The sequence below is a fragment of the Lissotriton vulgaris genome, chromosome 6 (assembly GCF_964263255.1).
Source record: "Lissotriton vulgaris chromosome 6, aLisVul1.2, whole genome shotgun sequence".
Lineage (NCBI taxonomy): Eukaryota > Metazoa > Chordata > Amphibia > Caudata > Salamandridae > Lissotriton > Lissotriton vulgaris.
In genome coordinates, this window is record NC_141694.1 from 539,893,789 (window position 1) to 539,909,009 (window position 15,221).

A 15,221-nucleotide genomic window follows, 5' to 3' on the forward strand; every position below is an offset into this window, starting at 1 on the left:
GAAATCAAGAAGTGGACCTGCTGGAATAAAGAGCACCCCTTCCACTATTAAATGAACTGGGGGGAGCGTGTTTGCCAGGCACGAAGCAGTAAGTGAAAACTGTTAGGGTGTTGGGGGGAGGGGGGTTAAATCTGAGAGCCTGATTCCGGCTAATGGGTTTTGGGGATATTTCAGGCTTTACCTCTCCGCTGTGATGCTCCTGGGTGTTCCAAGTGGGTTTGTTGAACCGGTTGCAGTGTGCGTGTTGTCTTCTTTAGGTTTCTTCTCTGTACTGACTGGAGCAAGGCAGGGACATCTAATGGAGGTGCCCGGGATGTGGCTGCTGCTGTAGTACATAAATTTGTAGTTCAGAGACCGAGGAAAACCTGGGTCTACTAGAGGCACAGCTCTTGGGCCAAAGGCCTTATGAAAAATTAAGAGCATGTATTCTAGTCTTAATACTGTATTAACAAATCACATTTATTATGAGCTTTTGCATCATCATCATAATCTTATACCCAAAGATGTATCATTGAACAATTAAACATTACAAGCGCATATATGATTGAAAATATTCCAATATCATATTCCCAAATCAAGTCCTTATAGCACCATTTGAAAATAAATTCCAAGCATTTCTATACACAAAATTACTAAACAGAGTCCCAATGCATTTCGGGTTGCAATATCAACCCTTCGTCAGGGGATTAATAATGTGTAAATTGTAATGCAAGTTGTCTTGAGAGTGTCGGGGTCCTGTTGTGCAGATCCTGCGGGATCTAAAAGACAGCAAACAAGAGGAAACTGTATCCAGTACTAACTTTTGTAATACCATGTTCACAACGCACAAGACTTAGGAGTGCCACTGAGAAAACATCCCATAGAGAGAAAAACGTATCAATGACTTGTGAAGTGTTCACCCTTCGAACACAAACCGATAGTGCAGCTTTAGAAAAGACCCGAGGTGCTCTCTAAGAGTTCAGTGTGAGAATTTAAAAGTTAAACAAAAAGGAGTAAAAGCTCCTAACTGTGGTAAAGGGTAATGATTGTGAAAGGAACCCAATGTTGATAAATAGCCTCAGACCTATAGCCCATAGTGTGAAACTGTTCTATAAAGGCAACATACTTGTACTGTCACTTGTTAGTAATCAGGATCATCTTAAGCCACGTCTATAATGTAGACTTATGTGTCGGTCAGGGCCTGTTGGGAGAATAACTATGAGTGAATGGCCCGGAGATGTGAAAAGAAAAACAAACACCATACACGCTGTAGTACATAAAGCCAGTTGCTATGAAGTTTTGTTTGAACACCTCATACACGGTATGATATTTACAATGAGCTCCAGGGGCAACCGTGGGTGGAGGAAGAGGAGCTTCTTAGGCAATAAGGTCTGCGCAGAAGCGTCACTCTATGCAGGGAAAACGTGTAAGCAGCGCACACGTAAAACAAATATTTCAGCCTTCTGCTACAGGACTTTGAGAAAATGTCTCTGCCACCCCAAGTAAATGTGAAATAAGCTCGAAAAGGCTTTACGGGAGATGCCTTTTTGGAAGGGGATTTAAAGTGGAAGAAGGAAAACTGAGAGGGTGCGTTATCCTGCCCGGGGCAAGAATCTGTTACCCATAGAAGATAAACAAACCAATTTAACGCAAGCGAGAAAAAAATACAGCCGACATGGTCACGGTCCATTACCACCCTACTTTACATTCACGTGTGGGCAATGAGCTTACGTTTTCGTTTATCTTATTATTTGTGTTCCATACAAGTTGTAAAATCTGCACCACTGCGCGTTATGCAGAAAAAAACGTATTTCTCGTCTGTGGATATTTGGGGATAGAAGCTTGAATAAACTCATTGATTGTTGGTAGATATGACACGAGCTACATAGTTTTTGAAGGAAGATGACGAGTTGGGTAAAGGAAGGCGGCAGACTGAGTGGGTTACATGACCTTAGGGTAGGACCTTAGGATTGGACCCATTCATCAGGCTACCTTTACCTATACATTTGTTAGAGTTAGACAACAGTGTGTCCTCTAAATCAGTCTGGTAGACTGCTAGCACTCTGATATCTCAGTCTGCCAGTGGGATAAGAATTGAAAGTTTGTCCAAGGATCCTGTGCTACCTCATAAAAGGTGGCCTAAATATTTGAAAGCTGGAAGCCTCGAGGGAAGACTCATGATAATGGAATGGAAATGTAAGTAGAGGGCCCTGGTTTAGCTTGCTTCATGGTTTGAGGGAAAGGAGATGAACCTACCCAGGGAACAAGCTGAGATCCTTGGGACTGTTGATAATTGGTCCATGAAGAATCAGTACACAAAGATCACAAAGGTGGCCGAAAATCCTGAGTAAAGGTCAAGCAGTGCATCCTTCAGTCAGAATCACAGCTATGGCATCCTCTGACAGATCTTCAGACCGTGTCTTGACATGAACAGAAACCTGACTGCCAATGAACAAAAATAGCTATACATTTGAGAATCGCTCATGTTGGAAGGTAACCAGTTTCTCCAAGATTTTGCACAAGTGTGGATCATGTATGGGGTGTCAGGACCATCAGTTTGGGTAAACTGTTCTTACACTAATATAAGTTACTCACCCATTTCAAATAACTCATGAGACAGGCACAACATCTAGGACCCCTGGGTTTCTTCTAGCATCAGAAAATTTGAAATGTACATCCACATTTACTTTTGAACTTGCCCCACACTGGCAAAAGCTTGGGATATAAATCTCCAGTGCTTGAAACGAGGCATCCACTTTGAACTTAACAGCTGGAAGCATAAATACCTTTCTCCTCTGTAAAACAGCAACATTATTATATTGCCTTAGATACTATACCTGTTTCAGACCCTAACTCTCCAATAACCAGGGTAATACAAAGCCAACCTCCAGCCGATCTTTGCGACCTTCACATGACAGGGCAAGACGGAGAGGATCAGTCAAAAAGGGCTCGCTATGCCCAAGATCAGAGGGCTTCTGAATCCTCAACCTGACCTATTAGTATGCTGCAACACTCCTATGCTGCCTTAGCCACTGGACACAACTAGAAACAGAGAAGGGATGGTGCCTGATTGACAATACAATGGCAGCGGGACCCCTGTGAGAGATCCTCTGGCAACCTAGACCTACAGGACAAAAATGCTCAATATCTCCCTCATCATGTCGGCAACATACATAGGAGGTCTGGGACAGGGTGGGGGTGTCAAGTGGGGCCTCACCACATTCCCCTAACCTTTTACCCCCTCCGGTGAAACCACAAATTTACACCTTGACTCGCTTGAACCCTGTATGACAAATGGTCGGAGGGGGGTTGTAAAACATTAAGCAATATGTTCTGCAAGGGTCCATTCAGTCCTTTGAACATCTTAAGAAGGAGTATCATATCCCAAAAACTGCAAGATACTGCTATCTACAATTACACCATTGGCTACTACACCCTAGAATTAAGCAAGGGGAAACAGGAGCCCCTACATCGTTCGAAAAGTACTTCCTACACTGTAAAGATTCCAAACATGCAATTTCAAATACAACATGCTAAATACCACACCAGCCCCACCAAACGCACATTCCAGCGAGCCTGGGAGAAGGAGCTAGGCACTACTCCAGAAAATAACTGATGGGAGTAAATCTTGTTTCACGCTAACAACTATGCGTCGCACTTGGGAGGAAGGGAAACCATATCTTTTTTTCAAACATATGTATTCAATTTTTTTTACATTATACATTAGAATTTTTGTATCCTGGCACATTGATCACCTATATAAAATCAAAAGCAAAACAGAGTGACAGACCTGATGGATAGCACCTCACTTTATTACTGCAAATACGTTTTCTAGAGTCGTGTAAAACTTCTCCAGCACTTGTCACCGTTCAGTGCCACTGAGTACAGATTACAATTTTATGTTGAACAAGGAGGTGCACTGAAAAGATATATTGATTTCTTCAAACGTGTTCTTTATTTTAAATCACAAAACCAGCCAACGCGTTTCGTTCCCATACATGAAACTGTGGAACTTCATCAGGGCTCAATGAGGTAAAGTTCTAATGCGCCAATTAGAATACATCACAAAAAGTAGAATTTTCATCTTCTGATAGTAGTATACTTCCATTTTAACAGATTGACACCTTGATAAATGCGAGGAATCATCTCCTGCAGTTAGATGGACTCTTTTTCATTGCATATATACACCATATTGCTTTATGTCCATATAGTCTATGGTGTTGCATATTATTAGTGGATATGTTAGTGGGTTGCTCTACTAATGTCGTGCCGCATCGCGTCAGGTCTGTATATGGTTTGTATATTGACCCATATACCAGGGTGTAGTCCGGTCTCTAGAACTACCAGTACGAACAACTAACTGGGCATTGGAACCAGGGCCGGGGGGGAGGGGGTGAAGGCATGGGCATGGGCCATCCCCTACGGACCATCAGATGTTATAATATTATGGGTGCATTATGGGAGACCTGAGTCCTGTCGCTTGTGTGTCTAAGTGATTTAAAAAAAGTTTTTATCTTCCTAATGGCGCGTTGTGTGTGTAGGTCCTAGTGATGTCTGGGTGTGCCTGAGCTGACTGGGGAATCTTAGGGGATTTGGACCTCGTGACGCTTCTCAAGTCATCCGCAGCCAGGGACAATGATGGTGGTTGTTGGGTGTTTGTTACGTGGTGTCGGAATTGGTGCAGTATCATGGCCCACTCCATGGATATACGATGCTTTCATATGCCTCACACCTCTTCCTGCCTTACTGTGTCTTCCTCCGCTTATCCCCACTTACCCACCGCTCCGTCCATGCCGCTATTGGGGCCCCTCTGGATCCCGCTGATACATTGCAATTGCTCTCTTCACCAACAGGGGGGCAAAGAAGGTAAATCGTGTTTGTACCTTAAGATTCTTCTGCCTACGGAATACTCCGATCCCACTGGCCTCCCAAGTGTTCATATCGGTGAGTCCCGTTATTTTACTTAGTGTGCCGTGAATCATGTGCCAATAGGGCTGTATCGTGGAGCATTGCCAAAATATGTGTTTGAAAGTTGCGTTCGGGGATTGGCACCGCTGACACAGGAATCATGTTCCGGGGCAGTACAGTTGGAGCTGTGCTGGTGTTAGGTAAGCCCGGTGCAGTATGGAGAATTGTATGTCCTTAAAACTGCCGTTTTGAGATACTTTCTTTGGGTACTCTAACGCTTGTTTCCACTTCTTGTCATGCAGTGTGCGCCCCAGCTCCTCTTCCCACTTATGTTGCAATTGGGTGAGTGTAGCGGTGGCGAGGTCGCGGATGGCTTTAAAGAGCCAGGTGACTAAGTGCCTACCTGTGCCCATGAGGAGTTTTGCATGGAGTACGGGATGTGTTGGGGGCTCCCACTTAGAGAGGTTCCAGAGATTTCGGCAGCTGAGCACTATCTGTCTGTGTACAAGGAATTTCCCCTGTGGAAGGCCTGTCTCTTCCGCCAGCTAGCTGAATGGGAGCAGCTGGCCGTCCTCAAACAGGGATCCCACCTCAGGAACCGAGTGGTTTGTCCAGACATGGAACGACAGGGTGATTATTGCCAGCCGCTGCGGGGTAGATCAGCTAGGGGGAGCAGGGGGTGTATAGGAGATTCCTCCTGAAATGCGGTGGAGGCGCAGAGTGCAGGCCTGTGCCACGGCCACCTGTATGGGGTACTTCGATACTTGGTGGACTCCCAGGAGCAGCAGGAAGCAGAGATCCTGGTCTGCCATTAAGCCCCCCTCCGAGACAGTCTCCTCCAGATGCAGCCCGACGTCCAGCGAGATAGCCATTGAAGCTGCCGCAGAGAGAAAATAGGCCTCGAAGGAGGGGGCTCCCAGTCCCCCCCGGCCTGTTGGCAGCTGTAGTTTTGCTAGGGCTACTATGCGACAACCGTTTCCCCAAATGAGGAAGCATAACAGCACATCTAGTTTAAGGAAGAAGGAGCGAGGAGGAATGACTGGAATATTGCAAAGTGATAGAGGAATTGTGGCACCAGGAGCATTTTCGCCAATGCTATTTTGCCTATAGAGGCTAGGGGTAAGTTCATCCAGAATTTTACCTGGGTTCTGGTACTAGCCTAAGCTCTGCGATGATTGCCCTCAAATAGATTTGAGGGGGAATGGTAGAGCCTGATACCGAGGTAGTGCGGGGCTTGTTCACTCCAGGCTATTCTCGAGCTTCCTGCGCATATCTCAATGGGGGGAAGGTTCGGACTCAGAATGAAATATGGTGGATTTCACGCAGTTAACTTTCAGGCCTGATAAAGCTGTAAATTCCAAAAGTGTCATCCAAATGGGGCTTGTGAGAAGTTGGCCTGATATGCAGTGCTCACTATTCTAGTGATCACTATGTATCAGTCCAAACGACCCTTATTGATGATTGGTTGTAAGTCAACCTTATAGACCAGCTATCCTAGTAGCATGGACAAGAGCAGTCTTTAGGCTAAACTCTAGAGGGCGTGTTAAGCCAGCTGTTATACCATCACATATACCCCTTGAACACCAAGTGAAAGGACACCACACAAGTTGTTATGAAAATAAAAGGATATTTATTTATAACACAACAACCCTGGACTCTTTATGAGGACAGGGCGCTAAGCACAATACAAAACTCTTAAAGAAATACTGAAAGTCGCACAATTTACACAAATGCCCGAGGGGCACGAAAAACCATATACTATGGAAGTGGAATGCGAAATTACTAGCAGGTAAGTACTACTCTCAGAGACTTTAGAAACGCTGGACCTACAATGCTGAACCCTTAGATTAGAAGCAGGAGGCCTAGGGACGTCGTGTGCAGCGTGGAAACTCTCACGCGTAATGCGGGACAAAGTCTATGGATGCTAGTAAATACAAAAGTTAGTGTTCTCAGGTGAACCCGACTAGGTAGGTCAAAAACGAAAGTGGATCTAGACACTTAGAGAGTGGATCTACGCTGGAGCACCGTGGTACTCGGTTTACCTAGCCCAGGGGCTGCGGCTGCATAGGGTTCAAGTGTCGTCGGGAATCCTCGTTTACGAACCAGGAGCCTGAAGTGGAAGTTGCTGGCAGGCGACCAGTGAAGATGTTCCGGGCTGATCCAAGGACTGGATCAGTGAAGAAGAGTACCTGTAAGCAGAGGGGACAACGTTCTGAATCACTAGCCAGTGATTAGGTGGGCACCAGGATGGCACCGGACAAGGTCACTCAGCCAGGCGAAGAGGTGACACTGGATTCTGCTGCTGCACGGACCAGGGCGCTGATGTCGACTAGGCTGGAGGTCTGCGAGCTGTCCCACGTCGGATGTCTGCTGCTGGCGATGCTGGATCCGGTGAAGGAGGCAACAAGCCTTGGCTACGGCAAGCCCACGTGGCGACACAAAATGGCGTCTTGAGTGGACCAGGAGGGTCCGAGGAGGGTCCCCTTCAGGAGGAGACTAGGGCCAGTTTAGAGGAGCTAGACCAGCGGTGAAACAAACGTAGGACGTCGTCTGGAGGGTCACTAGCCAACGGGCAAGTGACCGGACAACGTAGCAGCAACCCAGGAGCAAAAAAGCCCCACTCAGATCTGGTGGATGCTGGGGGGCTGGTCTTCGGTGCTCATGCTGCTTGGGGTTGGGGGCTTCTCTTACCTCAGTGCACCCACTCGAGGGTCCCTCGGTGGTCGTGCTGGTTCCGGGTCATGCTGGTTCTGATGATCGCCGGGTCCTCTGGTCTCGTCGCACCCACGGTTCTCAGCTGTGCTGTAGAGGCAGGTTGAGGTCAGAGAGGGCATGGAGTCCAGGTCTCGTCGAGCTGGGCAGTCTGGTTCCGGAGGAAGGACGTTTCAGCAAACCGCAAGATACTTAGGTGGTGCCTGCTGCTGCAGGGTGACTACTCCTTAGTCACAAGGGAGAAATCTTGAGAAGAAGTCTTGAGTTCCTTTCGTAGAAAGTAGTTTCAGGATTCAAAAATGATCTAATTTGGAAGGGTCCCCGCTCCTACCTTTATTCTAAAGAAAGGGGCTGGTACGCGACTAGGTCCTGCCCATGGGTGGGACCAGGAAGGGGGGTGGTTACACCCCTCTCCCTTCGTCCGGACTTTCCCCAGCTCAGGGGCTGGTGTGCCCCTGGAACTGGTTCAAGCCGGCATATGCACAGTGAGCACCGGGGTGCCACTTGCAGTCACCTTCCTATTCAGCCCTGCCTACCTAGGATACTCAAAACCCTGTCTGGGATGGTGCTAGCACCACCCCGACAGGAAACCCTTTGTTCAAGCTCTCCTCGCTGGAAGGACTCCCAGCAGCAGGAGGTCAGACTTGTGTCTGTGGTGGCAGCATCCATTTTGTGATGCTGAGGCTTGAGTTAACTTTAACCGGGGTTCACAGTTACACACATGTCGTGTCCCTCTAGAAGGGTGGAATGCTAACCCCGTCGCCAGAATTGGCGAGGGGTTAGTATTCCTATTCGTATGACACCTTACTCGACATGTTTTGATAAAGCGATACCAGAGTTGGCAAATAACCGCGAGGATTATAATGCACTTCAGAGTATATGGTATGCGTTATCATGAAACAGCTATTAGGACTTGGTTCCGCAAGCTGCAAACGGGCTCAGCTCATGCCAGAGCACCATCTCACATGATTCCAAGCACTCTGCCTTCAGGATTGTCAAGGCCTGCCATAGGAGTGACTGATAGGAATACATGTGTCCATTTTAGGGTTAGATATAGGTATACTATATCTAAAGCAAAGGGCGATTACACCACCTTGCTCCAGCTGTTGTGCAGCCAGTTGTGTCAGATTTAGATGGCCAGCCAGGGGTGGCATAATACATGCTGCAGCCCCTGGTAGGCCCTGGGTACACCTATGCCCTGAGTTACAGGGTCTGATAAGGTGGCCCAGTACCAATTGGTAAATGCACCTAAGGTACACGTGTCAATTTAGTGAGAGAACAGCTAGGCTGTGGGTCTGATTAGCAGGCCCACAGACAGGGAAGTCGTAAACCAGTGAAGCAAAAAGCAAAAATCTGGGGTGATCATAGGATTGCAGACCCTACTCTCCTACATGACCCCCCCCCCCAACTTTGGGACAATAAACTAACCTTGACCAGGTGAGTCTTCTTGCTCTAAGTGGAAATACCTGGAGAGCCCATCTGCATTGCCATGATCAGTGCCAGGTCTATGCTCCACTGTAAAATCCATCCCCTGTAGGGAAATGGACCACCTAAGCAGTTTGGGGGTTTCAGCCTTCATCTGATTTAGCCACAAGAGGGGCTTATGGTCGGTCTGAATCTTGAAATGAGTGCCAAACAAATATGGCCTCAGTTTCTTCAGGGCCCAAACCACAGCAAAGGCCTCCCTCTCAATAGCTGACCAATTTTTCTCTCTGGGGGTCAGCCTTCTGCTAATAAAAGCAATGGGCTGGCCATGACCATCAACATTCAGCTGAGATAGAAGAGCTCCCACACCCAACTCAGAAGCATCTGTTTGGACAATGAATGGTTTGGAGTAGTCTGGACTCTTTAGGATAGGTGCTGTGCACATGGCCTGCTTTAGGTCATCAAATGCTTTTTGACAGCCTGCTGTCCACTGAACTTTCTTTGGCATCTTTTCACTTGTCAGGTCATTAAGTGGTGTCACAATTGATCCATAATTTCTGACAAATTTCCTGTAATAACCAGTCAGGCCCAAGAAAGCTCGAACCTGAGTCTGGGTGGTTGGAGGAGCCCAGTCCTTGATGGACTGTATCTTGCTCTCCAGTGGCTGAACCTGGCCTCCACCTACAAGGTGGCCCAGGTATACAACCTGTGTCTGCCCTATCTGGCACTTTGTGGCCTAGATAGTGAGACCTGCTGCTTGCAGTGCCTCTAACACTTTCCTCAGGTGGACCAGGTGATCCTCCCAGGTGGAACTAAAGACTATATCATCAAGATATGCTGCACATAAGTCATCCAGCCCAGTGAGAACTTGATTCACCAGCCTTTGGAAGGTGGCAGGTGCATTTTTCAAACCAAAGGGCATTACCACAAATTGATAATGCCCACCAGGGGTAGAAAATGCTGTCTTGGGCTTGGCTTCCTCAGCTAACCTGATTTGCCAATACCCAGCTGTCAGGTCAAATGTGCTTAAGTAGTTGGCAGAAGCCAATCTATCTATAAGTTCATCTGCCCTTGGTATTGGGTGGGCATCAGTCTTAGTGACTGCATTGAGGCCTCTGTAGTCTACGCAAAACCTCATCTCTTTCTTACCACCCTGGGTGTGAGGCTTTGGCACTAGAACTACTGGACTAGCCCAGGGGCTATCTGAGGGCTCAATGACTCCCAGCTCCAACATTTTCTGCACTTCTGATTTAATGCAGTCTCTGACATGATCAGGTTGCCTGTAGATTTTACTCTTAACTGGCAGACTGTCACCAGTGTCAACCTCATGGGTGCACCAATTGGTTTGACTGGGTGTCAGAGAGAACATATGTCTAAAGGATTGAAGAACTTGTTTGCAATCCTTTTGCTGATGCTCAGAGAGGCTGCCACAAAAGACAACACCATCTACTGACCCATCATCAGGGTTCTGAGTGAGCAGGTCTGGGAGAGGGTCACTCTCTTCCTCCTGTCCCTCATCTGTGGCCATGAGCAAGCTCATGTCCTTCCTGTCGACATATGCCTTGAGCCTATTCACATGGAGCACCCTGAGGGGGCTCCTGGGAGTTCCAAGGTCCACCAGGTAGGTGACCTCTCCCTTTTGCTCAATGATTGTGTGGGCCCCAGACCATTTGTCTTTGAGTGCTGCTGGGGGCACTGGCTCCAACACCCACACCTTCTGTCCAGGCTTGTACACAGTCAGGACAGCCTTTTGGTCATGCCAAGCTTTTTGGAGTTCTTGGCTTGCCTCAAGGTTTTTAGAAGCCTTTTCCATATACTCTGCCATCCTGGAGCGGAGACCAAGTACATAGTCTACTATGTTGGTTGCAGGCTTTTTGAGAGGTCTCTCCCATCCGTCCTTCACCAAACACAGGGGTCCTCTTACAGGATGCCCATACAAAAGTTCAAAAGGGCTGTAGCCAACCCCCTTCTGTGGGACCTCTCTGTAAGCAAACAAAAGGCAGGGTATCAGGACATCCCATCTATGCCTGAGCTTTTCAGGTAGTCCATGAATCATCCCTTTTAGGGTCCTGTTGAACCTTTCAACAAGCCCATTGCACTGTGGATGATAGGGTGTGGTGAACTTGTAGTTGACACCACATTCCTTCCACATAGCAGTCAGATATCCTGACATGAAGTTTGCACCTCTGTCAGAGACAACCTCCTTAGGGAAGCCCACTCTGGAGAACACTCCAACTAGGGCTCTTGCCACAACAGGTGCTGTAGTGGTCCTAAGGGGAATAGCTTCAGGATACCTGGTGGCATGGTCCACCACCACCAGTATAAACTTGTTCCCTGATGCTGTCTGGGGTTCCATTGGGCCAACAATGTCAATCCCCACTCTTTCAAAGGGTACCCCCACCACAGGTAGTGGTATGAGGGGGGCCTTTGTTGTGCCACCTGACTTACCACTGGCTTGGCAAGTGACACAGGAGCGACAAAACTCCCTGGTATCTTCATTCATGTGAGGCCAGTGAAAGTGTGAGACAAGTCTGTCCCAAGTCTTATTCTGGCCTAAGTGTCCTGCAAGGGGAATCTCATGGGCCAAGGTAAGAAGGAAACCTCTCTGAGACAAGGGGATAACCAGCCTCCTGGTTGCACCAGGCTTGGGGTCTCTTGCCTCTGAGTACAGGAGTCCATCATCCGAGTATACCCTGTGGTGTTCCCTGCAGCCTCAGCAGCAGCCTGCTGTCTGAGGGGTTCAAGAGAAGGGCAGTCTAACTGTGCCTTCCCCAGGTCTTCTCTGGAGGGTCCCCCTGAACCCAGAAACTCAGCCTGATCAGGTTCAAGTTCTTTAGGCTCAGTTTCCCTCAGCTCTTTGAGGTCAGCCTCCTCTGAGACTTGATCCACAACCTGGGGCAAGGGGGAAGGCAATGCCTTAACCCTACTGCTCTTCTTCTTGGAAGGTGTCTGGTCCATTGTTCCAGGATCCAGCACCTGTTCAGTGGGGCATCTTCTGGCCTGTGACCTAGTCACAGCAAGCACATGTGCTGGCAAGCCTAACATTTCCATGTGAGTCCTCTGCTCCACTTCTGACCATAGTGATGACTCCAAATCATTGCCCAACAAACATACAACTGGGAGGTCTGAACTAACCACAACTTTCTTTTGGCCACTTACCCCTCCTCAGGAGAAATCAACAATTACCATACTATGGAGGGTAGTGACATTGCTGGCATTGGTCACTAGGTAGTCTGTACCTAGCATGATCTGACCAGGGTCCACAAAGTTAGGTGTCACCATTGTGACACTGGCACAAGTGTCCCTGTAGGCCTGAGCCATTTTTCCATTTATCAAAGGTGTCTGTCTGTATTTGCCCAAAGTATTGGGACTTGCATCAGGGGATATATCCACATCCCCTGAACAGACAAGGACAGCCTGAGTGAGTGTGCCAACTAGGTTGTCATACCCCTCAGATCCCAAGGTTAACCCAACTAATCCCTTGGGAGGTGCACTACCACTACTGGCTGTACTAGGGGGTGCAGTTGCCTTAGGGGCTGTAGTGGTAGGAGTTTGCCCTCCTTTCTTGGTGCACTCACTAAACCAGTGAGTTTTACTTTTACAGTATTGGCACCACCTCTTAGACTGGCCTTCTTGAGTCTTCTTTTTCTGCTGTGAAGCCTGACCCCCACCCTCTTTGGTTTGTTGGGGGCCTGTCGAAGACTTCTGGTCATTTTGCTCATTCTTATTATTACCCTTCTGGTCTGCTTTCTTCTGACCACCCTGGTTCTGAGCCTGGTTCTGCTTGACCCTTGTTCTGACCCATCGGTCTGCCTTCTTTCCCAATTCTTGGGGAGAGGTCAGATCTGAGTCAACAAGGTGCTGATGCAACAACTGGTTCTGACAGTTATTTAAAATCTGTTCCCTCATGATCAGATTGTACAACCCTGTATAATCAGTAACCTTACTGCCCAGCAACTAGCCTTCCAAAGCCTTAGTGGCACAATCCACAAAGTCAGACCAATCCTGAGACTGAATTTTCTGGGTATCCCTGAACAGCAACCTGTACTGCTCAGTGGTTAAGCCAAACCCATCAATTAGTGTATTTTTCAGGACTTGGTAATTGTTAGCATCCTCAGCTCTAGTAGTGAGGAGCTTATCTCTACCTTTGCCTTCAAAGGAGAGCCACAAGATAGCTGCCCACTGACTCTGGGGGACGCACTGGACATTGCAGGCCCTCTCCAAAGCAGTCATCCATTTGTGGATGTCATCCCCTTGTTTAAAGGGGGGCACTATCTTACTCAGGTGTCTAGTGTCTAAACTCCTGTCCTTTTCTCTAGGTAAAATGCTGCCACCAGTGGGGTCTGTCCCACTCAATTTCTGCTCTCTAGCAAAGGCAAGTCTCTCTTTGACCAGGGCAACTTCTTCCCTTTCAATCCTCAGATTGACTTCTCTCATCTTGGCCTTATGCTCTCTCCTCTGAGGGGATGTCATCCCTCTGTGAGAAGAGGTCTGAGAGCCATTGGTTCGAATGGATCGGTTAGAGCTTCTGGATAGAGACCTAACTCGTCCACTCCCAATGTTAAGCCTGCCTGAGAGTGGGCCTGGGGCTCCCCCAAGTCCATTCTCATGCCTACTTAAGTTGGTCCTGGTGAGTCTACTGACTTCTACCTGACCCTTGTCTGCCTCATCCCCTGACAACTCCTGATCCTCCTCCTCTCCTTCACTAACTGTTCCATTGAGTTGGAGGTCAGGGCCCCCAAGGGTTCCCTCTAAGGGGGGCTTGTTCCCATCTGGATTAGAAGGGCCTGTATTAGAAGCCCTCCTGGCATCATAAGTCTCTAAGAGACCAATCAGGAATGGGATGGTAGGGTTAGAACCCTGTTTTAGCTTCCTGGAGGTACACACTTGTCTCATCTCCTGGAAGCTACGAGCTGCATATCTTGAAATGACCTGTGGAGGGTCAACTGACACAAGGGGGGCCTCTGAGTTCCCTCCTTTGTCTGACATGCTTCTAGTGTGGTGTAAGTGATGCACCTACCTACACTATTTGTTTGCCTACTGATCCCTTGCTAAGAGTTGTAGTCAGGGTGTGCTAAGCCCTGTTGAACTACAACAGCTGGTTCAGTAGAACTCAGAGTATTCTAAGCTAAGTTATATGTACCTTGGTACTTATGTGATCTTTCAAATGATATTCTTAGGATACGTGTGGTAAAACAACAGCAAGCTCAAATCCCAACCGCTGCACACCAATGTGAGAAGTTGGCCTAATATGCAGTGCTCACCATTCTAGTGATCACTATGTATCAGTCCAAACAACCCTTATTGATGATTGGTATAAGTCATCCTTATAGACCAGCTATCCTAGTAGCATGGACAAGAGCAGACTTTAGGCTAAACTCTAGAGGGCGTGTTAAGCCAGCTGTTATACCATCACATATACCCCTTGAACACCAAGTGAAAGGACACCACACAAGTTGTTATGAAAATAAAAGGATATTTATTTATAACACAACAACCCTGGACTCTTTATGAGGACAGGGCGCTAAGCACAATACAAAACTCTTAAAGAAATACTGAAAGTCGCACAATTTACACAAATGCCCGAGGGGCATGAAAAACCATATACTATGGAAGTGGAATGCGAAATTACTAGCAGGTAAGTACTACTCTCAGAGACTTTAGAAACGCTGGACCTACAATTCTGAACCCTTAGATTAGAAGCAGGAGGCCTAGGGACGTCGTGTGCAGAGTGGAAACTCTCACGCGTAATGCGGGACAAAGTCTATGGATGCTAGTAAATGCAAAAGTTAGTGTTCTCGGGTGAACCCGACTAGGTAGGTCAAAAACGAAAGTGGATCTAGACACTTAGAGAGTGGATCTACGCTGGAGCACCGTGGTACTCGGTTTACCTAGCCCAGGGGCAGCGGCTGCATAGGGTTCAAGTGTCGTCGGGAATCCTCGTTGAAGAACCAGGAGCCTGAAGTGGAAGTTGCTGGCAGGCGACCAGTGAAGATGTTCCGGGCTGATCCAAGGACTGGATCAGTGAAGAAGAGTACCTGTAAGCAGAGGGGACCAAGTTCTGAATCACTAGCCAGTGATTAGGTGGGCACCAGGATGGCACCGAACGAGGTCACTCAGCCAGGCGAAGAGGTGACACTGGATTCTGCTGCTGCACGGACCAGGGCGCTGATGTCGACCAGGCTGGAGGTCTGCAA

The 15,221-nt window shown here is 47.9% G+C and overlaps 1 protein-coding gene across 2 annotated transcripts in view; it reads right to left on the reverse strand.

Annotated features, from left to right (window-relative positions):
- The window catches only part of LOC147707527 (lebercilin-like), a 318,405-nt gene that overhangs the window by 269,842 nt on the left and 33,342 nt on the right, over positions 1 to 15,221 (reverse strand). The window contains exon 1 of one of the 2 annotated variants that reach the window (XM_086926538.1): positions 182 to 314. The exons of the other annotated variant lie outside the window; for it this stretch is intronic. The gene's annotated coding sequence lies outside the window, so the exon portion shown is untranslated. Of the gene's footprint in view, positions 1 to 181; positions 315 to 15,221 lie in introns of those variants that run through there. 2 annotated transcript variants of the gene reach the window in all.